Here is a 9,245-nt window from a genome sequence, read left to right as displayed (position 1 = left end):
CAAAGAATGTATGTGTGATATGTGTCAAAAACTTCACTGTTAAGCGCTTTGAGTGGTCATCAAAACCAGAGAAGCACTATATATATATACAGACTATTTACCATTTTTCGATGTATGGCATATTATTATTCAGATTTGACATAGGGTGCATCATAATTCATATATATAGTTATCTCAATTCACAGAGACATTGGGCAGAATTGTAAAATTTAAAGATATGAGGTAAATTATACCTGTAAATTAACTCATTTTGTGGCTCATGAATGAAAGTCCCATCCATGTTCTTGTGTTACAGAACGTTTAATCTGGCACATTGTAGTTCCTAGAGTTATCCTTCTTTTGTTTATTTGATTAGCTCTTGCCTATTATTTTTATTAAGATTAAGATTTGGCATATATTCCTGCTTCCCTTGTGAATATAAGTCTCTGTGCTTCTCTTGGTCTTTGTCAGTTTGTCTTGTTTGTCTGGTTCCCTATCAGTTGTGTTCCCGTTCTTTAGACTTTTTGTGTTTAGATTATTTTGATTTTGAATTATGAACCCTTCTTTTCTTCTGCACTTATTTTTCTATGTATTGAAATCGGCCTGCATTACAGGACAATCTTTGTTTCTTCACCTGAACCTGTGACTTCTGAGTTGGGTCCTCCTGCTCTACATTCTGTGACGGTACGAACTGAACAAAACATGTACCCAGCAGAGCTTCGCCCTTTTTTTCACAAGGTTTGTGAATTTGAGGGGGTGGTGGATGAGCTGACCTGTTCGGGCTCCCAGCTGCGAACTGTCCTCCTCAGGATGATTTCTGCCCTTCAGACCTGGTTTAAAGAGAGACCTTGAGTGAGTCACTTTGTCCCATATCTTAGTGTGGTCGAGAAAAGACTGAACACTTTCCTTGCCCAAGTCTCAGTCTCAGGATGCTAACATCTAGCCTGTTAACCATCAGTCTGCTCCATGGCCTGCCAGCCCCCTGCCCTCCTTCCCTGACTCTATGCCCACCATAAATCCATACCTGGCTGCATGGACCATCGATGCATGGACCATCGACTACCTCACCGACAGACCACAGTATGTGAGGCTTCATGACTGTGTGTCGGATGTGGTAGTTTGCAGCACAGGAGCCCCACAAGGGACAGTGCTTTCTCCTTTCCTGTTCACCATATACACATCAGACTTCAGACACAACACAGACAGCTGTCATATCCAGAAGTTCTCTGATGACACAGCCATCGTTGGTCGTGTATCGCAGGGCAACAAACTGGAGTAAAGGGGGATCAACACTGACTTTGTCCACTTTTGTGAACTGAATCACCTTTCCATCAACGCCACCATGACAAGGGAGATGGTGATAGACTTTCGCATGAGGTCGCCCCAGACCATACAGGTTTACATCTAGGATACAAGAAGGGAAAGAGTCGTCTCCATCTGCTGAGGAGACTGAGGTCCTTTGGAGTGTGCAGCAGACTATTTATGACACCTCTCACCCCCTACATGACAGCGTGGGGGCCCTTAGCAGCTCTTTCAGCAGCAGACTACTCCACCCACAGTGCGAGAAGAAACGCTTTCGCAGGTCCTTCATTCCCACTGCTGTCAGACTCTACAACACCATCCGAAATGTTAAATAAATTCTGCTCTGGTCATGTTACTTCCAGTATCTGCTCCTTTGTGCGAAGAGGAACAGGAGGAGCACCGCCAGAGCCCTACAAAATGACTCCCAGCAGATTACTTACAAGATGGCGGATGCTGGTGCACTTTTGGCTGCCACTCCATACCTGATCCTGATCCTTAGTTCTGCCCTTTATCACTGAAATTAGGCGATAAAGTTGAGCTACGTGTTTGCGGCTAAATGCTACCGTCTATTATCCAAACTACACAAATAGCATCACCAGATCAGCTCGCTGTTTCCATGTGCCAAAAGTTACCTCCTTATTGGCTCCGGGACTCGGGTTTGGTTCGCGGCGCTGCATCGTTTTCCTGCTGCCGGAGCGGTCAATCTTCTCATCCCTGCCTGCCGCATTGCTAGCCGGCACGAGCCCACCTTCTTATCCTGCCGGGATCTTTCCATCCCGGCGCGGTTAGCCTGCTTGGGTTGGTATTCTCCGCTAGCCACCACATCACCAGACTGACCTCCATTCTCCAGGCAGGATTGTCAGGCTAACTGGCTGGTGGCCCCTCCGGCCTGCAGCTCCTCCTCACCGGACTGTCTTGCCAGAAAGGCCACCGTCTTGCAGCTGTTATGCTGTGGATCATCCAGTGGATACTCCTGGGACGCTCATCGCTTCTCCTTTCACGGACACCCAGCTCTTGGTACAACTTCACGTCCCCTAATTCCATCCCATCCCTATGATCCTGTCGCACCCAAACTTCCTCATTACATCACCACAACAAACTGCTGTTATCTACTGCCCCCCCCAAGCCAACCCCTCCTTTCTCTCTGACTTCTCTGATTTTCTGACCCAGCTATGTGCCATCTCACCTTCCGTTCTCCTCCTAGGAGATTTTAACATCCACATTGATAACACTGACTGTAAATCTGCCACAGAATTCCTGGAACTGCTGCATTGCTTCAACTTCACGCAACACATAAACTTCTCCACTCACAGGTCACATCCTGTATTTGGTCTGTTCTACTGGTCTCACAATACATCGCCTCAACCTCAATATCTCTGACCACCTGGCAATCACCATGGACATTGACATCCCTCTCCCAATCCCAAAAGACAAGCGCAATATATCCTTCAGAAATCTTAAATCTATCTCCCCCACAACTCTTTCAGCCTCTCTCGCCAGTACAATGTCTGCCTCCCCTCCCCCGCTGTCTGATAATCCCTCCAATCTTGTCAACTACTACAATGACCCACTCTCCTCCTGTCTTGATCAGCTGGCTCCCATTAAAGCCTGAACTGTCTCATTCACACACTCAGCTCCATGGTATACTCCTGAACTCCATCAAATGGAATCCCATAGGCGCCAGCTTGAAAGACTGCAAGAAAACTGGTTTAACAGTCCATCTCCAAGCTCACACCGGCTACCTTCAACAATATAAAGATGCTCTTATCTCAGCCCGGTCCACCTACTACTCACACCTCATAAACTATGGTTCCTCCAACCCCAAGGCTCTCTTCTCCACAATAAACAAAATCCTCAATCCCAGGGACAACACCTCCAAATCCTTCACAGTGAGCAAGTGCAAGTCTTTCCTTTCATTTTTCCAAACAAAAATTGATACCATTTAGAGCAACCTGAAAACCTCCCCAGCCCTCTCAGTTGCTCCACCTGCCCCCCCTTCTTCCACCCCTCAGCCCCTTTCTCAGTTCTCCCCTGTGTCCCCCGATGGAGTCCAACTTCACGGTAGGAATGAGAAGCTCCACTTGTATCCTGGACTCCATCCCATCCAATCTTGTCAAGGACTGTCTCCCAGCCATCTCATCACAGTAATCATTAACTCGTCCATCAGCTTCGGTTCAGTAACCAATACACTAAAACTGGCTGCTGTCACCCCCATCCTCAAAAAACCTGGACTTGACCCCGACACCATGAGCAATTTCCGGCCCATCTCCAAACTTCCCTTTCTGTCCAAAATACTGGAACGTGTTGTCGCCTCACAACTCAAAGCTCACCTCATCTCCAACGATCTGTTCGAGCCATTTGAATCCGGTTTCCGCTCACAGCACAGCACAGCACAGAAACAGCCCTCCTCAAAGTCACAAACGACTTCCTCCTCTCCTCAGACTCGGGTCACCTCAACATCCTCATTCTCCTCGACCTCACTGCAGCTTTCGACATCATCAACCACAAAAAATGTCTTTCCCACCTCAAATCCTCCCTCAACATCACCGGTACTGCTCTCTCCTGGCTTAAATCATATCTTACAAACTGACAACAGTTCATCAATATCCACAACTGCACCTCCTCCACTGCTCCTCTTTCCCAAGGCGTCCCCCAGGGTTCGGTGCTTGGTCCTCTCCTGTTCATCCTCTACTGGCTCCAACTAGGTAATATCATACGTTAACATTGTCTCCACTTCCACTGCTAAGCAGATGACGTCCAGCTCTCCATCTCCACTAAATCCATCACCTCTGCAACTCATTCCACTGACATTAAATCATGGATGCAAATCAACTTCCTCGAACTAAACTGTGACAAATCGGACATGATCATCATCTGTCCCAATCCCTCACTTAAACCAGTCACAACTTCTGCCTCACCATCGACAACTCCATTCTTTCTCCCTCCCCACACATCCGCAACCTCGGAGTCATGTTTGATAGCAACCTCTCCTTCGAAACCATGTTAACCAAATCACCAGAACTGCCTTTTTCCACCTAAAAAACATAGCCTGTCTCCGCCCATCACTCTCCTCCTCTGCTGCTGAAACTTTGATCCACGCTTTCATCACCTTCAGAATCGACGATTGCAACAGTATTCTCTATGGCACATCATCCAAAGTACTAAATAAACTACAGCACATCCAGAGCTCTGCTCCTCACCTGCTCAGCCACTCCCGCTGCTGTGATCATATTACCCCTCCATAACCAGGCCCCCTCCTACCTCACCGACCTGCTCCACTACCACACTCCAGCCCCAGGGTTGCACAGACCTCCATGTCATAGCCAAAGGTAGCCTGACTGCTGTTAGGTACCGGGATTAAATCCTCAGAGCGATTGTCAGACCCTACGCTGGTGCAGCGGGTCTTGGGTTCCTCCTGTTGTAGGACAATGCCCGGCCTCAGTGTGTACTCTGGGCATGATTTTGGTTTCCGTTGACCGTTGTTACATCATTTTGTCTCTACAATGTATACAACAAAAGATTTTTAACTAATTCGTTCATCGAGAGCTAAGGTGTGATTTAAGTGTTACCTTACTTTTTCTGAGCAGTGTGTGTATATATATATATATATATATATGTATGTCTGTGCAACCAATATATATACAGTAACGGACTGGTTAACATTTTAATGTTGGACTGTTATAGGGCTGCACAATTAATCGAATTTTAATCGCGATCACAATTTTGGCTGCCACAATTAAATGAGCATGATCGTCAGCGATATTGACGTTTAAAATGCATGCTCTGCTACATATCAAATCAAGCGCTTCCTCAACTAACAGTCGGCCAACCACCAGGGGGAGAACGAGATGGGAGGTGTCATGCGCGCACCCTGCAGCAGCAGCCTCAAAAAAAGTTCTGTCTGCAGTCGACTCCGGTATTAGTAGAAGAGTAGAGAGACAGACAACAGAACAGAGAGCAGACGGTCATGGGTGTCGTGTGAAAGGTAAATCAAATGTCAGGAGCAGAAGGCGAGGAGCTAGTCCCTCGAAAAGGATCATCATCCGTTGTCTGGAAGTTTTTGGGATTTAGGGCAAGTGATGTTAACCAAGAACAAATCATATGCACAGAGTGCGTTAGAGTTGTGTCTGCGCCGCATAGCAATACAACTAACTTGTTCAACCACCTGAAAAATCACCACAAACCACAGTACGACGAATGCATTAAGGCCAAAGCTAACGTTACCTCACTGAATCTCCGTCCATGTCCAACGTCAACCCAGAAAACCATAACAGCGACCCTGCATAGCGCGACAGCGCATCCATCCACCTCCCAAAGAACACTGAAATAACAGATGCAATCGCATTTCATTTGGCCAAAGACATGTGTCCAATAAATACTGTGAGCAATGAAGGCTTCAGAAAATGGTCAAGACACTAGACAAGAGATACGTGATCCTCGCGCAATTATTTCTCCAAAGGGGCATTACGTGCACTGTATGAAAAACGTTGGGGGGGGGAATACAAAGGGATGTCACAGAGTATTTTGCGACTACGACTGACCTATGGTCAAGCAGAACAATGGAGCCGTACATGTCCCTGACAATTCACTACATCGACGGTAATTTTGCAATGAAGAGTCGATGCTTGCAGACGTCATTTTTCCCACAAGACCACACAGGAGAGTCGATTGCCCAGGGACTGAGGGAAGCGATGGCCTCTTGGAGCTTGCAGGAGGAGAGACTTGTCTGCATTACAACAGACAACGGATCTAACGTCATCAAGGCAGCTTCTCTGAATAAATGGACTAGGCTCCAGTGCTTTGGCCACAGGCTCCATCTAGCAATAGGTGAGTAAGATCAATAATAAAAAAGAAAACATCTTAAAAGAACACGTGAAAATAAAACATTCAAAAGGAAGAGTGTATATAAGGTTTTATTCTGTGTTTTAATTTTACATATGACTCTCATGTTCTTTTTTAGAGAATGCAATGAGAGATCCTCGGATTGACCGTGCAGTGGGGATCTGCAAAAAGCTCGTGAGCAGTTTCTCCTACAGCTGGAGGCGTAAAAAGGAGCTAGCACAGGCACAAAAGGAGCCGAAGCTTCCAGAGCATGCACTGAAGACTGAGTGCCCCACAAGGTGGGGATCAAGGCAGGCAATGATAACAAGAGTCTTGGAGCAGCAGAGGGCCATCTCTCAAGTCTTGTCCACTGACAGAAAGGCCCGACACCTCATCCCAACATGGCAGGACACTGACGTACTGGAAGCCATCAACAAATCCCTCCGCCCTCTGACTGAGTTTACTGATGCGCTTTCCAGTGAGAAGTATGTCAGTGTTTCCTTTGTCAAGCCAGTCCTCCACCTTTTCAGCTCCTCTATCCTGAAAGTGAACGATGATGATCCAGGCCTAACAACCACCATCAAGACCAAAATCCTGAGCTACCTGGATGAAAAATACAAGGATCCTGGGACAGAAGAACTGCTTGACATGGCCTCTGCTCTTGATCCACGGTTCAGGCTGAGATACGTTAGTGTAGACAGGGTTGGACCAATCCAAGCCAGACTTACTTCTGAGATGGCTGCGTCTGCGAGCATGGTTAGTAATTATTGTGATTACATACAGAATTTATTATAAATTAATGAAATGAAGTGGATTAAAATGTGCTATGAAATCAAGTGATTTAATGTGCTGTAATCTACTTTCTGGATATGGATGTTAAATATGTTTCATTAGATTACATTCATATTTTATTTACCATACTCTTTTCAAGGAGATGGGCCCAACTGATCCCCACGTTGAGGCTGCAGAGGATGCACCCAGCACTTCAAAGAAAAAGAAGACCTTGGGGAGCTTGTTCAAGACCGCTGAGGGAACCACACCAAGATCCTCTCCCCACCAGGAACAACAAGCTGTAGCCTCTGAGCTACAGTCTTACATACAGTGTGCCAACCTTGACAGTGAGGAGGACCCTCTGGACTGGTGGAGGGAACACCAGAGACAGTACCCACGACTCTCAAAGCTGGCAAAAAAGTACTTTTGAATTCCGGCCACAAGTTCCCCCTCAGAGAGGGGAAATGTAGTGACCTGCCTTCGCTCATCTCTCAAGCCAGAAAAATGTCGACAGGCTGGTGCTTCTTGCCAAAAACCTGTAGGCCTAACACCTTGTTATTGCCTTTTCTGCATAGGCCGGAATTGTTTTCATTTGGTTGCATTCTGTGATGGCATATTTATTTTTAGTTAGCCCTTTATTTTGGGTAAAATTTGTATTTATATTTTGCTTCAGGTGAATAAGAACCGTATAAGTTTTATTTTGATGCAAAGACGTGTACATTAGCTGGAATGTAGCACAACATGGAAGTGAAAGCAGTGCTCTGTTGATTTAATTTTGGGTAAAAAGTGTTGATACTATTTTATTTATATTTTCCTTCTACAAGATGCACTGTGATAAGGACCAGTCTGATGCAAAGATTTGTACATTAGCCAGAATGTAGCACAACAATGGAAGTGGAAGCAGTGTTCTTGTTCATTTAAACGTGAAAGTGCAATAAAAATATGTTGTCCCTAAAATTAATGAATAATCGTGATAAATAATCGTGATCTCAATATTGATCAAAATAATCGTGATTATGATTTTGGCCATAATTGTGCAGCCCTAGACTGTTATAATGTGTTTTATTATTAGAGCTCAGCTGAGTTAGGAGGATTGCTTATTTTAGTAACTGGATTTTTTATAATGTCAGTGAACAAGTCGGCGTTGAGACATGTAAGCCTGTTCCAGCTACCAATGAGTGCCCCCAGGCCCCCCAACATACACACGCAAAACTGGAAGTGCCCAACCCCCACACACACAAATGCAAATTCCTTCCTTCACTCCAGAGGTTACATTCATTAGTTAATAAAACAAGTTAACAAAAAAATTAGGTAGGTGACTCACCTACGCAAGGTCCCCCCCACAATAGATTGTAGGCCCAAGATTGTCCACAACTTGCAGTTCTGATTGTCCAAATATGATAACCTCAGTCTTATTGTTGTTTAATTTGAGGAAGTTTTAACCCATCCATGATTTTATGTAATTTAAGCAGTCAAGCAGGGGCTGCAGTGATGTCTTAGTTTTATGGTTCAGGGGCAAGTATATTTGAATGTCGTCTGCAAAGCAGTGAAAGGAGACATTATATTTTTCAAAACTTTATGCTAGGGGCAGCATATATGTGTGCTTGTGTGTGTCTGTCTGTTTAGACACAACTGACAAATGTGTGGAATAAGTACATAATTAAAGATGGGGAAATTTCATCATGTGGGAGGAAAAATCTGGGAAACTGAAACTCCAAGAGAACAGCGGGGAAATCAGAAGTATGGGAATTTCAGTGTGTTTTCCGGCCCAATTCGCTCGTGGTCAGCGAAAAAAATAGAACAGACCCCGAGACCCCGAAACCAACACTGATCTCGAGCCGGCCGCGACGCTTCCCGGCGCTTTCCGGCGCTTCGCTGCCGGTGTGAACAGCCCAATTGATTAACATGGGCGCGGAAAGGAGGTGGACAGCTTTTCGTGGAGCTTCGCGGCGCTTCTGCCTCCTCTGTGTCCCCAGGATTAGAGGATGATGGTTTGACGTTACTGCATTGGTTAACATTGCATGTATCACATCATGATAAATCAGCCTCTTGTGGCACCCTCTCTGCATTTTGCGCCCTAGTCCTATGCCAGGAGCCGCCCCTGGGTTACGGCTTACAATAACCTGTGTACAGTTCTAATATACCTGCAAGCAAAGAGAGCTGGAGTCTCGTATCTCCCTTAATGTGGGATATATATATTTATCTTTCATTATACATGGAAATTCTCATTACATTGTACTCATTCCACATAATTCTTCTGCTTCATTATTGCAGATTCCGGATCACAGCTGATTGTGATAGCCTCTGATCATCAATCAATCCAATTTTATTTTTATAGCCCATATTCACGAATCACAATTTGTCTCATAGGG

General features: G+C 45.4%; 1 pseudogene; it reads left to right on the top strand.

Moving 5' to 3' along the window:
* The first annotated feature begins 982 nt into the window (after positions 1–982).
* The window catches only part of LOC118116754, a 42,688-nt pseudogene continuing 34,425 nt past the window's right edge, over positions 983–9,245 (top strand).

Source organism: Hippoglossus stenolepis, chromosome 10 (assembly GCF_022539355.2).
Source record: "Hippoglossus stenolepis isolate QCI-W04-F060 chromosome 10, HSTE1.2, whole genome shotgun sequence".
NCBI classification, from domain to species: Eukaryota; Metazoa; Chordata; class Actinopteri; order Pleuronectiformes; family Pleuronectidae; genus Hippoglossus; species Hippoglossus stenolepis.
The sequence above is the reverse complement of the archived record's forward strand: the minus strand, read 5'-3'. Positions and strand labels throughout refer to the sequence as shown.